This window comes from Herpailurus yagouaroundi, unplaced genomic scaffold, assembly GCF_014898765.1.
Source record: "Herpailurus yagouaroundi ecotype Mexico unplaced genomic scaffold, PumYag 141, whole genome shotgun sequence".
Lineage (NCBI taxonomy): Eukaryota > Metazoa > Chordata > Mammalia > Carnivora > Felidae > Herpailurus > Herpailurus yagouaroundi.
In genome coordinates this window covers 1,873,565-1,893,519 of record NW_024412396.1, presented here as the reverse complement: position 1 = coordinate 1,893,519, position 19,955 = coordinate 1,873,565, and the positions used below count along the sequence as shown (strand labels likewise).

The window sequence follows — 19,955 nt, the reverse complement described above, 5'->3', positions numbered from 1 at the left end:
TTTTATTTTATTTTATTTTATTTTATTTTATTTTATTTTATTTTATTTTATTTTATTTTATTTTTTAAGTAGGCTTCATGCTCAGTACAGAGTCCAATGTGGGGCTTGAACTAATGACTCTGAAATCAAGACCTGAGCTGAGATCAAGAGTGGGACTCTTAATCGATGAGCCACCCAGGTGCCCCATAGACTTCTATTTTCTTTAAATTCCTGCACTAAATACATTTCCAGATGGTGACAACACAACACTAGGGAACACATTTTGTACTGTATATTACTAAGGTATATTCATCCATATATTTTGGGAAAGTATTCCTACATAAATCGTGATGTGAGTCTCTCCCCTTTAGAAGTTAAAAAATGATTTCTACTTATTCTTTGAAAATACATTTTTTCTGATTTATTAAAGAAATAAATGGACATTGCAGAACATTTGGGAACCACAGGGAAGCACCAGGCAGAAAATATAAATCCTTTGCAATTCTACCCTATACCCCCAACATGTTGCCATCCAAAACTTTCTTTTTTTGTATCCTATCATAGATTTGTTCAAAATAAAGTTGCTTTCTTTTCTCATTTTGTACAGTTTTCTAAAGCATTATAGACTTTAAGCAATGGTGGGGGGATGGCTAGATAGAACGTCAGCTTAACATTTAGAAAGAAGTGGCCCCTCCCCCAACTGTCCCAGTGCATGATAATCTAATGTACTCAATTCTGGCATCCACCCCACCTTCTCACCCAGGTGCATGGTTGCTAGAGAACCTCCCAACCATCCTGCTAAGTGTCCAAGACACCATTTGGCCTTGAGTTGTTCTAAAGGTGCTGTAAGGTAATGTATTCAAGTGTGGTTGGGGGCTGAAAGGGTTCTTGCTGCCTAGAGAGAGAAGTGACCACTTGCATGAAGTGTGAAAATTTACCTGGAATAGGATTTAGGGGCCATCAGCCTTCTGGAGACTTACCTGGAGAGCAGGCTAGTGGGTGGGGAAGGCCATGAACTAGCTTGGCTCTTGAGCACTTAAACTGTGTCTTAGCAGCTGCTCCTTCTTGCCTCTTGCCCATTTTTAATTCCTTTCTTGCATCAGGGGCCTTGACATCGCATGTCCCCCTCCTCCTGACTCTCCAGCATCTCCTGGCTTCCCTTACAAATCCTCTTTATCCCTTCACATCAAAAGTTTCATTATCTTCTTTATTCATTCGTTTCTCCTAGAAGAGTCTCCATGATTCATTCAAGCAGAACTTTATGCTTTAGGAACAGGAAATATGGAGTCTATTTCCTTGAGTTCTGGGGAAGATGAGATATTTACGATCCTTATCAGGCAAGGTGACCTGTCATGACCCAGTCCATAAGGGGTTGAATGAGAGCGAAAAAAGACAAAATGGCTAGATTTTCAAATCAAGGGAAAATGAAATTTAAAGGAAATAAAATTTTATTTTATTTTATGGTTATTCTGTAACTCATTTGTTTGTCGCTTGAACAGTCTATGTTAAATGTATTTCCACACCATTATGTGAGGTTCTACTTCATCTTTTCTTTAATGACTGGAGTGTTCTGTAGTATAGATGTTTAATTATTTAATCATTTACTGAGTGCTGAATACATAGTTCCTAGTTTCTCTGCTCACTATCATGTTTATTGTGAATTTTTAGTTGATAATTTTATTAGACTTAGGGTTCTTCTAGTTTTGTTTTTGTTTTTGTTTTTTTTTTTTTGTAATGTGACTGTAAGGGCAAGAATCTTAGCACAACATTACCATTTAGTTTGGGATTCTTTTTTTTTTTTTTTCAAAAAAAATTTTTTTTTCAACGTTTATTTATTTTTGGGACAGAGAGAGACAGAGCATGAACGGGCGAGGGGCAGAGAGAGAGGGAGACACAGAATCGGAAACAGGCTCCAGGCTCTGAGCCATCAGCCCAGAGCCCGACACGGGGCTCGAACTCACGGACCGTGAGATCATGACCTGGCTGAGGTCGGACGCTTAACCAACTGCGCCACCCAGGGGCCTCAGTTTGGGATTCTTTTAATTCTTACATCTCTCTGGATACTTAGCTAGATGGGCTGCACGACTAATTTCCATTCTTTAGCCAGCTGAATCCTAAATTCTTTAATTTCAGGCTTCATTACAAAAAAAACTCCCCAATTCTAACCTAACACACCAGAGTAAGTTCATAGCAGCCCCTAAAAGACTCTCATTTATATTCTAGTAAATTGCACTGGGATGTTTACCAGTAGTATGTTTGTTTGTTTGTTTTTTAAATGATATTTTTTTAATGTTTATTTTTGAGAGAGAGAGATAGATCATGAGCGGGAGAGAGGCAGAGAGAGGGAAACACAGAGTCTTAAGCGGACTCCTGGCTCTGAGCTGTCAGCACAGAGCCCGATGTCGGGCTTGAACTCAGGTCAGATCATGACCTGAGCCAAAGTCAGACACTCAACCAACTCAGCCACCCAGGTGCCCCACCAGGAGTATGTTTGTAATCAACACTGATTCAGGGGTCACAAAAAAGAGAGAGGGAATGAACTGTACTTACCTGTTCATAATCCTTTACTTCCAAATGGATGCCTGCACAGGTTATTTATATAAACAACCAAGTTTTAGAAATACTGCCAAGTCAAAGAGAAGGTTTTAAAAGCAGTCAGAAAATAAAAGAGGCTATTGACAAAGGAATGGCAAAAACACCTAGGCAGACCCCTTAAAATCAGCAATGGAAGCATGATATACTGGAAAATACCTTCAAAGTGCTGATAGAAGATAGCTATGAACCTAGAATTGCAAGTAAACTATCTTTAAGGGTGAAGTTGAAACTAAAGCTACAGAAGTGTATCCCCAACAAAACTTCAATTCTAAGGGATGTACCTCAGGAAGGAGTAAAATCTCAGAAGAAAGGTCTGAGATGCAAGAAGGGATAGTGAGCAAAGGAATTGGTAACACAGGGATAATCTAAATAAATATCAGCAGTAAAAGCCAATATTAATAATTAATAATTTCTTTTCCTTTTTAAAAAAGATGTTTATTTTTGAGAGAGAGGGAAAGTGTGAGGGAGAATCCAAAGCGAGCTCTGTGCTGACAGCAGAGAAGCCTGATGCCAGGCTCGAACTCACAAACTGTGAGATCATAACTTGAGCCAAAGTCGGATGTTCAACCTACTAAGCCACCCAGCTTGCCCCAGCGATGTTTTTTCCTTTTAAAGTCATGATCTAAAACAGCTGATGATAGCATGGAAGCCAGTAAAGTTCAATTTAAGTTATAGTATTTTAAAGTTTGAAAATTTTTCAGAAAGGTGGTTAAGCCATAGATTAACTTTAGATTTTAGGTATGCATGGTAAATCTTCAAAGATAAATACTAAAGGATTATTTTTAGAAGGAGCATGTAACTTCCAAACCAATAGAGGGGGAAATCGGATAAGAAAAAACAAAAGAAAAAAAATAACAAAAAAGAAGACACAAATTGAATCACTTCCCCACATGCAAAAGGGGGAAAAGGAGAAAACAAATATAAAGAATACTTTAAGGGGATCCTGGGTGGCTCAGTTGGTTAAGCAGTCCAACTTCGGCTCAAGTCATGATCCCACAGGTCATGAGTTCAATCCCCGCATCGGGCTCTGTGTTGACAGCTCAGAGCCTGGAGCCTGGGGCCTGCTTCAGATTATGTGTGTCTCTCTCTCTCAAAAATAAAAAACTTAAAAAAATATTAAGGGGCGCCTGGGTGGCGCAGTCGGTTAAGTGTCCGACTTCAGCCAGGTCACGATCTCGCGGTCCGTGAGTTCGAGCCCCGCGTCGGGCTCTGGGCTGATGGCTCGGAGCCTGGAGCCTGTTTCCGATTCTGTGTCTCCCTCTCTCTTTGCCCCTCCCCCGTTCATGCTCTGTCTCTCTCTGTCGCAAAAATAAATAAACGTTGAAAAAAAATTTTTTTTTTAAATAAAAAATAAAAAAAAATATTAAAAAAAGAAGAATATGTTAAGATGGTGGAATCAAGTCTTAATTCTGAAAAATTATAAAAAATGTAAATAGAACTAACTCACCCATTAAAAAGTAGAGATTGTAAGATTGATACAAAGCCAGAATCTAGTCACATCTTTTTCAAAGAGACCATCTTAAGCATAGGAGTCAATGAAGTTTGAAAGTAAAAGATGGAAAAATATGTGCAGGGAAATCCTAACTAAAAAAAAAAAAAACTTATGAATCTATGTTAATAATGGAAAAAAATACTTTAAGGCAAGAAATATTTTTAGGGATAAAGAAGGTCTTTAGTCAATAATGAAAGTTTACTTAATTCCAGTATGATGGAATGATTCTTAACTTCCATGTATTTAATATTAAATACATAAAGCAAAAATTGATGGAATGGTAGAAATTGAAAAATTCACTTATAGTGATATTTCAATATATCTCTATCAATTACTGACAGGACAAGGAGACAAAATGTTATTTATTATACAAAAGACCCACACAGAGTTGATTTAATAGACATATATAGAACTCTGCACAAAAAATGAGAGGATATTTCTTCTCAAGCACATGCAGATAATAAAAAATAACAAAATATTAGACTATAATGTATATTTGCACAAATCTCAAAGAATCAGTATTATCAAGGTATTCTTTAATAAACAAATAATACTGCTACATATTTTAGATGTGATCATGTAATTCTGATTATGTTAAAAATACGGACCTATCCCAAGGGATGTATTTTGAATTATTTATGGATGGAATGACTAACGTTTAGAATTTGCTTTAAAATAATTCAGCTGGGTAAGGGTCAGAAAAAAGGAATATGGATGAAAAAGATTGGTCATAGAGTGATAATTTATCATTGTTGAATTCAGGTGATGAGTACATATTTATGATATTATTCTTTCTTTTGTGCTTGTTTGGAGATGTCCATAATAAAACATTAATTTAAAAATACTATTGGGGCACCTGGGTAGCTTAGTCGGTGGAGGCAGCAACTCTTGATTTCGGCTCAGGTCATGATCCCAGGGTCATGGGATCAAGCCCTGCAGAGGACCCCATGCAGAGTGTGGAGCCTGCTTAAGATTCTCTCTCTCTTCCTCTGCCCTTCCGCCACTACTCGCATGCACGTTCTTTCTCTGAAATAAAAAATAATAATAAAAAATCAAAGTACTACCCATTGAGATACTCATCATTTTTCTCCTTTAATCTGCTAATGTTGGAATTATATGAATAGATTTTCCTAATGTTAAGCCTTCCACACATTTCTAAGATAAACTTTACTCATAGTATTTTATGTTACATATTCATGATTAGTTTATATTTGTCCATATTTTTAATTTAAAATTTTTCAGTTATTTTCATAAATGAAATTTCTTTTTAATTTCCCTTTCTTAAGTGTCTTAATTGGTTCATTTATTTTTTATTTATTTTAAATTATTTTATGCTTTTTTAAAATTTAATTCCAGGGGTGCCTGGGTGGCTCAGTCGGTTAAGTGTCTGAGTTCAGCTCAGGTCATAATCTCACAGTTCGTGTGTTCAAGCCCCACATCGGACTCTGTGCTGACAGCACAGAACCTGGAGCCTACTTCAGATTCTGTGTCTTCCTCTTTCTCTCTGCCCCTCCCCTGCTCACATTCTGTCTCTCTCTCTCAAAAATAAATAACAATTTAGAAAAATAAGAAAAAATTAATTCCAGTATTATTAACATACAATGTTATATTAATTTCAGGTTTACAATAGAGTGATTCAACAATTCTATACATTACTCAGTGCTCATCATGATGAGTGTACTCTTAATCCCCTTCAATTATTTCACCCATCCCCATCCACCTTCCCAGTGGTAACTATCAGTTTGTTCTCTATAGTTAAGAGTCTGTGTTTTGGTTTGTCTCTTTTTTCTTTGTTCATTTGTTTTATTTCTTAAATTCTACATATGAGAGAAATCATACGGTATTTGCTTTTCTCTGACTGACTTATTTTATTTAGCATTATACCCTCTAGATCCATCCGTGTTGTTGCAAATGGCAAGATATCATTCTTTTTTTATGGCTGAGTAATATTCCATTATGTGCAAATCCCTTGCCCATTTTAAAATTGGTATTTGCCTTTTTATTGTTGAGTTGTAAGTTATTTTTTATATATTCTCAATACTGTGTCCTTATCAGATATATGACTTGCAAATATAGTTTTCCATTCTGTGGCTTGTCTTTTCATTTTCATTGGTGGAAAACTTTGTGGTCTCTGACAAAAGATAAAGTGCAGTTTATTTTTTTCCTTGGTTGCTGTGCTTTTGATATCATGTCTAAGAAATGGTTGCATAGTCCAGGATCACCAAAATTTTGCCTGTATTTTCTTCTGAGAGCTTATAGTTTTGGCTCTTACATTTAGATCTTTGATCCACTTGAAATTTTTTTTCAGTTTTCATTTATTTATTTTGAAAGAACCAGAGAGAACATGAGTGAGGGAGAGGCAGAGAGAGAGGGAGACAGAGAAAATCTTCGCCATCAGCACAGAGCCAGATGCAAGCATCGAACCCATGAAACCATGAGACCATGACCTGAACCAAAATCAAGAGTCTGGATGCTCAACTGACTGAGCCACCCAGTGCCCCAGTTTGAGTTAATATTTGAATAGGTGTATATTCTTTTGCACGTGGCTATCCAGTAGTCCCAGCACCATTTCCCCATTGGATGGTCTTAGCACCCTTGTTAAAAATCATTTGCCCACGGATGTCTGGGTTTACTCCTGAACTCTCAATTCTCCTCCACTGATATCTATCCATTTTTAAAGAGAGATGTGTTAAATCTTCTACTGTGATTTTGTACTGATCATTTCTGCTTACGTACTGACAAAATAAGTAAATAAATCTCTCTACATATTAAAAAGGAGTTGTGTTCATTAAGCAAAGAGCACAATCTTTAGAAGATAAAGCCTTGAATACATGAGAGTTTGCAGTAATGGCAGGTGAGAATTCTACCACTGAACCACCAATGCCCCATGAGAGTTTGCAGTAATGGGAGAGCAGGGCACATAGGTTGTGTGTATGATCATATTTCATGCCAAGAGGAGCAGCAGCTCGAGGCAGCATAGTGAGTAGGGTTCCAGCTGCAAGTTTGTGTGCAGGTTGCAGGTGCTCGGGGAGCACAGTGCTGCACACTGCAGAAGTAGGTGCCTGCATGTTTAGTCTCAGAGGCTGAGATGTTCAAGAAGCTGTCCATTCTCGTTGCGCCCAACTGAGCAGTCAGTTTTCCACTTCTGGTCACTTCACCAGCCTTATATGAGGCTATCAGTAGGACAAGGCCTTCCCCAGGATCCTGCTTGAACCATAGTAAGGTGTTGATTGTACTTGAGGAATTGCAGTTCATGGAGACATCCTCTCCTTCCAGAACAGACACAGACTGAGGACTCTGATTCACCTGCTGGCCATCCACCCCTGTTTAGAAAGACAAAAGAAGGTATTCAAAATCATTTTTAGGTCATTTTCGTTGGAGCTGTGATGGGCACTCTTCCCTAACTCCCAGCTTTACCGCTGTGCTTTTTTTCTTTCCTCCCTCCCTGTCTAGCTTTTCTCCTTCTGCTTCTCTTTTCATAGACCTGACTAAAACATCACCTTTTGCCTTCACAGAATTTCCACCTCTTTAGAATTCTCTGTGTGAGACTCAGAAACCCCCAAGACTCACATGTCAGCTGCATCCACAAGAATATTAATGAACCTTTGAGGAGCATCCTTATCACAAGTCGTTCAGCAAAGAATTATTTCCTAAAAGGGTTTTTGCTTCAAGAAACTCCTCTGAGCTTCGTGTAACGCTATAAATACCACCGTGATGTTAAAATATCTGTTCTGTGTTTCAGCCAATCTGATCTCTAACTGGAGGTTTCTCTGAGTTTGGAGCTGATCTTGAAGGTTAAGTCTGAATGGAGACACCGCCCCCTTATGACTTGTCACTGGATTGCTGTTCTTTCATGCCACTATTGGAGAGTTGTAAAAATAATTCTATTTCTCCCATTCATTTGATGAACCCTTATGAGTACCCACTATCTGCTGGGGAAATACAGAGATATGAACAAGACAGACAGGAACTCTGCACCTGGGCACCTTATAATATCTCCCTGGAAAATCAGTGAGAGCTGGATTTATGATTAAGCACGGTGAATCGGAGACATATTTTTTTCTCTGTGCCTTTCTCGGAAACCACTGAGAGTAAACATTCTTTTAAAAGTCATGAACCTCAAAGGACATATAGAACAGAGACAAGAGATGATGACGGCCTGTAAGACGTTTAGGGAACTGATTGTGAACAGATAACTGGTAACTGGTTTAGCTGACTGAAGCAAGTTGAATCCTAAGGGCCCACAAAGGGCAATGCCAACAAAAACCCAGGTGCTCTGAAAATCTCAAGAATTTGGGCACTTGATACTTCAGAAGATCAGAGTGAGGGGTGCAAGGTAAGGGAACTTTAAACAGAATGTACCAGGTATAAAGTATAAAGTATCAAGTTATACTCTCAGATCTCCCATCCTGACCTGGAAAAGTCAGATGTCCACTCCTTTCCACCTGCTTTCATGGAGAAAAAAAAAAACAACCCTATTTTTTTCTAAAGATATTGACTAAAGAGGCATATAAGACTCTGGGATACCAAGTTCAATTGAGAACTAAATGAGGCAAATACTGAAAAACAGAGGAACCAGAGCCACCTCCTTTGCTCAGATCCCACGTTCATATCCCACTAAGTATGAATGAGCATCTGGGATCACAGGGCATTTGACAAGATTACCTTAACATGAAAGGCAGAGATGAGAACGAAAAGAGAAAAGGACCCTGACAGTGACAATGCAGGAAAAAGGTTACCGTTGCTTACTGACAGAGTAGGGTGAACATTCTGACTTTTTTAAAAGAAGAAAATAAAACTTTGAATAATAGCAAAGGCTCATTTTTATAGAATGGAATTTTAGAGGGGAAGTTTTGTCTTTAAGAAAAAAAAATGATCTGACAACTTGGAGTTTCAAATGCCGAGGATCTGGGCTGAGTGCCTGAGGAACACCTTGTAGCTTCTATCCTGATTTACATAAATGAGCTTCCTACCTTGTTCTGACCAGGGCATTCATTTTCTATCCCATTGTGCTTCTTAGACTTAGGAAAGCAGGCCTTTTTTAGGGTCAATGCTAATTGTAGGTCGGGGTTTGCCAGAGGGTTACTTCTGTGTGTATATTTACCTTGTTTCTTCTCTATTCCTTTTCCTAAAGCAAAAATACTGGCAACCTAACATTCTCTTTTTTCTCCCTTTCCTTTCCTTTCTTTCTTCCTTTCTTCCTTTCTTTCTTTCTTTCTTTCTTTCTTTCTTTCTTTCTTTCTTTCTTTCCTTTCTTCTCTATACCCAATGTGTGGCTTGAATTTACAACTCTGAGATCAGGAGTCACAAGCCCTACCAGTTGAGCCAGCCAGGTGCCCTTTCTTGCTTTTTAGTGACGCTGCAATATTTTGTTAAAGTAATGCATTTTTTAAAAAAGAAACAAAGCAAACAGAATAAACAAAAAACCAGGACATCTCCTTTTAGATAAAAACAAATTTGCATTAATCTGGTAATCTTTAATGATATGTGGGAGGCATAAAGAGGACAGGTCAAGTTTATCACTAGATCTACTGCCCCCTTGTAATCATCAAGGTGGCTGTTGCAGTCTCCCTGATGATGAGCCACTGTTCCAGTTCTCCATGAAGCCCTGATGTCTTAGGGCTTGAAAGCACCCCCATTTTCTTGAGATTGCTGGCAGAATATTTATGTCCCCTAACAGAGAACAGGCCAGGTAGCAGTGTATGAAGGGTGACAGTAAGCACTGGGATAAACATGTCATACTTTTCTGGATCCTGAATTTAAAGCTTTTTTTTTTTTTTTTTTTTTTTTTTGTATTTTGAAACAAATGAGGGCATATTACGGAATAGAATGTGACACATGAATTTTAAAGACAGAACATGAGATTTCAAAGAGATATCATCTCTATAGTAGACAACATCTCACAGGCCTATGAGCATACAGCCTCACTCTCCTAGCTGTTAGCAGGAATTTGTAGGAAAACTTTCAAAAACACTGAGGTTAATGAGAGGACCCATATATGTCTTAAGTGTGCAAACTACAACCTAAGAAATACAGTTGCTATGTATTCTAATTTAATTGTTCAGATAATTTTCTAACTAGAATGACTCTGCCAGAAAATCAAGCACAGCAGATGGCTTTAGTGAGCTTGTGCAGAATGAAAACCCTGCCAAAAAAGGGTAGATTATTACTATTTAAAGTTGGAGGAGAAAAAAGATACCAATCAGGAACCCCAGAAAAATAAAATAAACTAAAGTAAATATGAGAAGCCACCATTTTTAAGTGAAGGACACTGATACATAGGCTGCATACATTGTCCCAGTGGAGAGATTTGAGACTCAAAAAAGGTCTAACTCAGTTACCTGGTGGGGTCAGGAGCAGAGTAACCCAGTGTCCATCATTTTTTAATTTTTTTAAGTTTAGATTCAAATTAGTTAACATACAGTGTAGTATTGGTGTCAGGAGTAGAATTTGGTGATTCATCACTTACATACCACACCCAGTGCTCATCCCAACAAATGCCCTCCAAGTACATCACCCATTTAGTCCATCCCCCACCCATCTCCCCTGCATTAACCCTCAGTTTGTTCTCTGTATTTAAGAGTCTCTTATGCTTTGCCTCCCTCTCTATTTTTATCTTGTTTTTGGTTCCCTTCCCCTATGTTCATCTGTTTTGCTTCTTAGATTCCACATATGAGTGAAATCATATATTGGTCTTCCGCTGCCTAACTTATTTCACTTAGCATAATACACTGTAGTTCCATCCACATCGTTGCAAATGGCAAGATTTCATTCTTTTTGATTTCCAAGTGTATATACCACATCTCATCTCCATCATTTTCTGATATGCATTTTACAGAATGCAGAGCACAACCTGCCTTCTGGCTTCAGAAAATTTGTTCAGGGGCACCTACTAAAAGGAAGCAGGCAAGGTAAGGATTCATCACGTGATAGGCGAGTGGCCTCTATGTCTCTGGAGTGGCTGTGGCGTCCAATGTGTTCCCCTAGAATTCCAGTTTTCAAAAGCATTCATTGATGCTAATATCTTCTCTCACTCAGCTTTCCCATGAGTAAAATGCATATAATAATATCTGTCATTCTATGCCTTTTATGGTATTGAATCTAAATGGCCATGGTTCTTTCCATGTTGTGTGTTGCACACATCTATCACAATGATTGTACGTAGATTGTGTCTATCTTAGATAAGAGATACTACAAATTACTGTGTGTAGTGTCAAGCAATAGAATCTCTGTTCTTTTTCTTTTCTGGATTATATTATCCTTCTAAGAAAATTTGAATAATAACATATTTAAAAAAAATTTTTTTGCAGTGTGGTGCCTGTACCCTTGCCCACGGGAGCCACCCCAGATGGGTACACCATGGTTTAGCAGTGTGGGAAACAGCATTTGACACAAAATCTCCTTTCTCTCCAACAGTCACCCTAAGAGAAAGGGCACCATTGGAGGTGACTCCCTTTGAATCTCCTCCAATGTTCCCTTTTCAAATACAAGCAATCCAGGGAGAGCTAATGTAGAATGTTGCACTGAGATGTTAGGTTACAGACCAACTTCATTTTGGAGACTGAGCTGGGAAATGGATATGGAATCAATAAAGTGGGAGAAGATTTTGGAAAGCAATTTGGTGACTGGGAACATTAGGCTTTGGGTGGGCAAAAGGGTGTTAAAAGGTCGCAGAGTACATTAGGAGTTTGGGGAAAAGCAGGAGTGGCTGACAGGAGGGAGGTTCATAAAGGTGTGGGGATGGGGAAAAACTAAGGACAAAATCTCTGCATGCGCATCTGGCCTTAAGTGCACATCTTTTATCAAAGACAATGGATAAGACAAGTGGGAAAAATGTCTGTAAGATGAACGCTGCTGCAAGGAGGAAATATAATTTGTTTCTTTTTGAAACTACATCAGAGTGAGGGACTGCAGCCAATGGGCAGTGAGAACGGGTGAGGCCCTATTGTTGGAGAAGAGAGGGGCAGTCTGAGAACGGTTTTCGGTCTCTCTGTCATTTATCTATCCATCCATTTGTCTATCTCTATATTTGTAATATAAACTTAGGAAAAAAATATTGCCCCTGACTCCTCCCAGTGCGACAATATTGCTGCCCTGATTCTCATGGTATAGGCCTACAATGCCACAAGGAATCTCCTAAATGACTCAGAATTTCTTTCTGTTAATAAGCTGAGTGAGTAGCAGAAGGGAAAGAGTTTCCTTGGGACACTAAAGGCACAAGGTTTGTGCACAGTTATTGCAAAAATCACTGAAATCCATGCCATTCTTTTTTTTTTTTTAATTTTTTTTTTGTTTGTTTTCAACGTTTTTTATTTATTTTTGGGACAGAGAGAGACAGAGCATGAATGGGGGAGGGGCAGAGAGAGAGGGAGACACAGAATCGGAAACAGGCTCCAAGCCATCAGCCCAGAGCCTGACGCGGGGCTCGAACTCACGGACCGCGAGATCGTGACCTGGCTGAAGTCAGACGCTTAACCGACTGCGCCACCCAGGCGCCCCTATCCATGCCATTCTTATCCCAGTTTGAGGTTCTATCTACTAAAAAGTACGAATTACCTAGACAGAAAATCAAATGAAATTAGGGAATCAAGGTAGAGCTTCCCCTACTCTCACTCCAGAACTTTCTTCTTCTTGTGTGTGTTTTTGTTTTTTATTTTTTTGTTGGAATTTTTGCTTTTGTTTCTTTGTTTTGTTTTTGGTTTTGTTTTGCAATGAGACTACGGCATCTTCCTAAGGCTTCTCATCTTGGCAAGTGTCCAGTCACCCCTTCGGAGCCCTGTGTCAACAGAGCATCTGTGGCCCAGCTGCATGTTTGGGGACAGCCTGCACAGGTCTGGAGATCACAGTGTATCTCCTGCACAGAGATAGACGCCTGAGTGGCTGGGCTGGGAGGCTGTGATATGCAGGGAAGTTTGCTGCTTTTTCTCATCCAACTTAGCAGTAATTTTTTCATGACTCTTTTCTTCCCCACTTTTCTGTAACATCATCAAGGAGCTTAGACCTTCACCATTTTTTTGCCTGTACCATCCCAGGGTATAGAAAGTCTTTGATGAACTGCAGTTTATGGTGAAATCTTCTCCCTCTTGGATGATCAGGGAACGTGGACTCTGCTCCAGTTCTTGGCTACTGACCCCTGTTCAAAGAGACAATATAAAGAAAATACAGAAGACCGGCGTAAGATCATCATGACCCCAGTAGGGATGGTTTTTCTCCGCCGAGCTCTTCACCTCCCCCCAGGAACAACGTTATCACATCAACATAGAATATTGTCTATCTTTCCAACATGTAACTGGCTCTCAAATGGGCCTACCCGGGACAAGAAGAGGACTCAATTCCTGCCCTCCGGGAGCTGTCACCATCCCCTGACTCTCTTAGATGAATCGTATACTTACAGGCCACTTGCAACTCTAATATTCCTATGAGTACTTGGAGGAGAGTCTCCATCCTTTGGTTCATCAGAAAACACAATCCGATCAGGTGTTGTCATACGAGCTTTCACAGCACAGTTTACTTTAGCTCAGGGGTCTCTCATGGGTGGGAGGAGACTGAGCCAGAGACCAGACTTGTTTTCCTGTTCTTCCAGCGCTGCACAAACCTGAACTCAAACACTTTTTAAACACTGCCACCTTTTGGCCAGACTGAGAAATATTGAATAATGGAGGACTTCCAAAATTAATTTATATATATGAGGTACAGTTATTTATTACACCAGGTATGGTATTTATTATTAGATATAGAAAATATCCTGTTACCTTTGATGCTTGAAACAGTTTCCCCTTGTAATAAAAGGAAAATGAAAAATTCTGCTCTCTATAACACTGATCAATTGGTTTTCAACATTTAGTTCTGCCTGCTTTTGATTTAGGTCTTTCAAAAAACTGCTTTATTGAGGCATACTTGACATAATAAACAGCATATATTTAAAATTTACAATTTGATAATTTTTGACATGGGCATACAAATGTGAAATCATAAGTCACTGAGCTCTCTAAGTCTTGGATCTTGATCTTTTGCCTTTGTTTCCCTCTTTTTTCTGCTACATTATTCTCCATAATTTTATCTTCTAAAACACTGAGTCTCTGCTCTGCTTCACCCGTCCAAATGTGAAATCATCATCACAATCAACATACTGAGTATATGCACCTCCTCAGATCCCCCCCCACCTTGTGACCCTATTCATCGTGCTCCTTTTTAACCCCTCTGGTATACTTTCCTGGCACTTCACTCCAACCCCTATTCAGCCCCAGGCAATCAGTGGTCTGCCTTCTCTTACTAAAAGGGCTTGCATTTTCTAGAATTTTATGTAAATAGAATCATAGAGTGTGTATTCTCTCATCTGGTGTCTTTTGGCATATTTCTTTTGAGATTCATCCATGTTGTTACATTTATTGGTAACTGATTCATTTTCATTGTTGACTGGTATTCCATTGTGTAGCTATACCACAATGGATTTATCCATTCACCTGTTGATGGACTTCTTGGTTATTTCCAATTACCGTTTTCCAAACAATTGTGAAGATTCACTTATAATTGTTTATATAGACATAAACTGTAATTTCTTTTGGGTTAGAACCCAGAAGTGTAATTGCTAGGCTAAATGGTGGGTTCATGTTTAACTTGTTAATAAATGGTGAAACTGCTTTCTCAGTGATTGTACCATTTACATTCCCAACAGTGTAAGAGTTCCAGTTTCTCCAAGATTTCACCAATACTTGGTATGGTCTGTCACTTATATTTTAGCCATTCTAGTAAGTATGTAGTGGTATCCTGTCATTTTAATCTGCATTTTCCTTAAGAATAATGATGCTAGCATTTTTTCCACGTGTTTATTTACTATACATAGGGTTTTTGTTTGGTTTGGTTAAGTGTTTGTTCAAATCCTTAACCCATTAAAAAAAATGGACTGTCCTTATTAAGTTCTGAGAGCTTTTAAAATATATATTCTAGATATAGGTCTGCTTTTAGGTATATGTTTTGCAAAGATTTTCTCCTAGGCTATGGCTTCTGTTTTCTGTTTTCCTAACAATGTCTTTTAAAGAACAAACATTTTTTTAAGTTTATTTATTTTTGAGAGAGAGAGAGAGAGAGAGAGAGAGAGAGTGTGTGTGTGTGTGTGTGTGTGTGTGTGTGTGTGTGCATGCACGAGGGAGGGGCAGAGAGGGAATTCCAAGCCGACTCCGTACTGTAAGCACAGAACCCAATGTGGGGCTTAATCTCATGAACCGTGAGAGCATGGCCTGAGCCAAAAACAACAGTTGGATGCTTAACCAACTAAGCCATCTGGGCATCCCTAAAGAGAAAACATTTTTAATATTGTGAAGTCCACGGTACTGATTTTTTTAAACCCACTTTATTGAGGTATGATTGACATACAAAATGCTAAATGTGTTTAATGTATACAACTGGGTGAGTTTGGAGATAAATCTATATTCACGAAACTATCCTTACAATCAATGCCATAGATATATCCATACCTACAAAAGTTTCCTCCTGCTCTCTATTTTTAAATTTTTATTTTATTTTTTTGTGATAGAAACACTAAACAGAGGTCTACTCTCTTAGCAAATTTTAAAGTATACAATATAATATTGTTAGCTATAGGCACTGTGCTCTGCAGTAGATCTCTATGACATATTTATCTTGTATATTTGAAACCTTGTGCCCTTTGACCAACATCTCCCCACTCCTGCTTCCTCCAGCCCGTAGCAACCACTATTCTATCCTTTGCCTCTATGAATTCGATGATTTTTAGATTTGTTATATAAGGGGATCATGTAATGTTTGTTCTTCTCTGTCTGGCTTATTTCATTTAGCATAATGTCTTCCAGGTTCATCCATTTGTCACAAGTGGCAGGGTTTTCTTCTGTTTTAAAGGCTGAATCATATTCTACTGTATGTAAACACCACATTTTTTAAGTTTATTTATTCATTTTGAGAGAGCAAGAGTGGGGGATGGGCGGGAGAGAGGGAGAGAGAGAGAATCCCAAGCAGGCTCTGTACTGTCAGCACAGAACCCAATGCAGGGCTCGAACTCACAAACTGTGAGATCATGACCTGAGCTGAGATCAAGAGTCGGACACCTAACTGACTGAACCACCCAGGCGCCCCCACATTTTCTTTATCCATTTATCTGTTAATGGACATTTAGGTTACTTCCGTGTCTTGTCTATTGTGAATAATGCTGCAGTGAACATGGGAATACAGATATCTTTGACATCCTGACTTCAATTCCTCTGTACATATACCCAGAAGTGGGATTGCTAGATCATATGGTAGTTCTATTTTTCACTTGTGTAGATTTTAAAATCTTATGTCATGTATCCTTTGCATCATAATTAATTGATTTTTGCCAAATCCATAGTATCTAAGATTTTCCCTGCTGTTTTATTCTAGGAGTTCACAGTTTTAGCCCTCTCATTTAGTTCTATAATCTATTTGGAGTCAATTTTTTATATTGTGTGAGCTAAGGGTTAAGGTTTATATTTTTGAATATGGCTATCCAACCATGCTATTAAGCTATTAAGCATGATTTGTTAAAAAGATTATTTTTTCCTCATTGACTTGTTGGTACTTTTACTGAAAATCAACGGACCATATATGTGTGAGCCTATTTCTGGACCTTTTATTCTGTTCCAGGGTTACATTTGTCTACATTTACATTGATCCCATAGTTTCTCAATTATTGTATTTTCATAAAAACAATAATATTAGTAGTGTTGGTTCCTTAAATTTGCTATTGCTTTCAAAATGTTTTTACTAACATAGTCCCTTTTAACTTTCATGCATAGCTTACAATCCTTTTGTCAATATCAACAAAACTTTCTGCTAGGATCTTGATTGGTATTACATTGAATATGTAAATCAATTTGGAGAGAATTAACATTTAATATGGGTCTTCCAAGCCATGAATACAATAATTCTACATTTATTTAGCTCTGAAGTTTCCCTCAGAAATTTTTGTATATCTTTCAGTGTACAAGTGTAGCACATTTTTGTCAAATTGGCTGCTAAATTTAGTTTGTTGATGCCATTATAAACTGTATGATATGTATTATATTTTATTTCAATTTTGATTGTTTATTATTAAAACATAGAAACACAGTACAATTGGTATTTTGAGACTGTATCTTGTAACTTTGCCAAACTCACTGATAGCTATATAGTAGCTTTAAAAATTTTTTAAAGTTTTTTAATGTTTATTTATTTATTTTTGAGAGAGAGAGAGAGAGAGAGAGAGAGAACGAGCAGGGGGAGGGGCAGAGAGAGAGAGAGAGAGAGGGAGACACAGAATCCCAAGCAGGCTTTGCACTGTCAGCACAGAGCCACATGTAGGGCTCTAACTCACTAATCGAACCATGAGATAACCACCTGAGCTGAAACTAAGACCTAGTCATCCAGGATCCCCTGTAGTAGCTTTTTAAAATCACAGATTCTGTAGGATTCACTGCATAGACAATTATGTTGTTTGTAAACCAGGAGTTTCTTTTTCTTTGCGCATATGATTGTCTTTTCTTTTTTCTTTTGGTCTCATTCATTGCATGGATCTTTCTTCTGTTCCTTTCTCTCTTTCTTCTACCCTTGGCATTCCCATTATGTGTATGTCACACCTTTGTAGTTGCCACAGTTGCTGGACATTCTGTTCCTTTTTTTCAGTCTTTTTTCTCTTTGCTCTTCAATTTTTAAGGCTTCTATTAATATACCATCTAGCTCGGAGAGTCTTTCCTCAGCTGTGTCCAATTTACTAATAAGTCCATCAAAGGCATTTTTCATTTCTGATACAGTGTTTGTCTTCTCTGGCATTCCTTTTTTGGTTCTTTCTTAGGCTTTCCATCTCTCTGCTTACCTTGCCCATCTGTTCTTACGTGCAGTCTAGTTTATCCATTAAGTTCTTTTTTTTTTAAGTTCTTTCATTAAAAAAATTTTTTTTAACATTTATTTATTTTTGAGAGACAGAGAAGGAGTAGGAGAGGGGCAGAGAGGGAGACAAAGAATCCAAAACAGGCTCCAGGCTCTGAGCTGTCAGCACAGAGCCCAGTGCGGGACTTGAACCCACAAGCAGTGAGATCGTGACCTGAGCTGAAATGGGATGCTCAACCAACTGAGCCACCCGGGGGGGGCCCCTATCCATTAAGTTCTTTAGCAAATTATAGTTGTTTTAAATTCCTGGCCTGATAATTCCAGCATCCTTGCTGTATCTGATTTGATGCTTGCAGAGCGCCTGGGTGGCTCAGTCAGTTAACGGTCTGACTTTGGCTCAGGTCATGTCCTCACAGTTTATGGGTTTGAGCCCAGCACTGGGCTCTGTGTTGACAGTTCAGAACCTAGAGTCTGCTTCTGATTCTTTGTCTCCCTCTCTTTCTGCTCCTCCCCTGCTTGCACTGGCTCGCGTGCGCTCTCTCTCAAAAAAATAAATAAACATTAAAAAAATGTTTTAGAACAGAGTGCTCTTGCCAGTCCCCCCTCCACCGCACCCCCCCCCCCCGAACCCTCCTGCCACCACCTGCCAGAAGCAGAAAGGGATTTTTCTCTGAAATTTACTTTGGAAAACCTTTGGAGATCTATTACAAAACTGTGGGCACACCCTGTTACCGGGACCTCCTGGAGTTTTTAATTCTCAGACTTGTCCACACTGAGCCTCCAGCAATTCATGAATTACAATTCAGGTTTTCCTATCAGGCTTTGGCTCCTGAGGTGGTTTCTGTTTGTGAATCTCTGCTCCAGTAAACAGTGAATCCCTGTAGTATTTGCCTGTCTTTCCAGTCTAGGGTGTGTGGCCCGTTGGCCTGGGGCCTCCTCACCAAGAAGAGTTGATAGTTTTTCAGTTTGTTCAGCTTTTTACTTGTTATTAGAATGGAGTGATGACTTCCAAGCTCCCTCCATGTGGAAACTGAAACCGGAAGTTTCTGCAATGTACGTCTTAATTTATTACAATCGCTTTTAGATTAATGCTAACTTAATTGCAATAAAACCCAGAAACTTTGCTCTAAGGTAGCTCAATTTCTTCCCTCCTCCTTTGGGCTATTCCTGTCATATATATCATGTCTATATATGCTATAAGCCCAACAATAGTGCGTTATAATTTTTACTTTCTACTATCTTCTTTTTTAAAAATTAGGAAGAGGGGCGCCTGGGTGGCGCAGTCGGTTGAGCGTCCGACTTCAACCAGGTCACGATCTCACGGTCCGTGAGTTCGAGCCCCGCGTCGGGCTCTGGGCTGATGGCTCAGAGCCTGGAGCCTGTTTCCGATTCTGTGTCTCCCTCTCTCTCTGCCCCTCGCCCGTTCATGCTCTGTCTCTCTCTGTCCCAAAAATAAATAAACGTTGAAAAAAAAAATTAAAAAAAAAAATTAGGAAGAGAAAGGAGAAAACATATTTAAAGGACCTTTTATAATAATCCAGATATTGACTATTTGCAGTGTTCTTCCTGTGGTTTTGCATTATTGTCTGATGTCTTTTCTTTCCTCCCAAATGGTTCCGTTCCCTGGCCCCTTCTTTTGTTATTATTACATATATTAGAAGTTTATAAACTACAAGTATGCCATACAGTTTGAAACTTATTGTTTCATGCAATTTTCTTTTAAATCAATTAAGAAAATGAAAGAAAAACATATGTATACTTCCTTTCTATATATTTACTTGTATAATTATAATTACTTTTACTTGTGCGTTTTATTTCTTTAGATGCATTCAAATTGCCATCTGAGGGGTGCCTGGCTGGCTCAGTCAATAGAGCATGCAATTCTTGATCTTGGGGTCATGAGTTTGAGCCCCACGATGGGTGATTTCTTTTTGAGACTATATTTTTAAAAATTACCATCTGATATCATTTCCTTCCTTCTTCTCTTCTTAATTGAAGTCTAATTCACATACAGTGTTATATTAGTTTCAAG

At 38.6% G+C, this 19,955-nt stretch overlaps 1 long non-coding RNA gene across 1 annotated transcript in view; it reads left to right on the top strand.

The window, feature by feature from the left end:
• The window catches only part of LOC121031479 (uncharacterized), a 238,362-nt gene that overhangs the window by 207,310 nt on the left and 11,097 nt on the right, over positions 1 to 19,955 (top strand). The gene's annotated exons all lie outside the window — the stretch shown is intronic.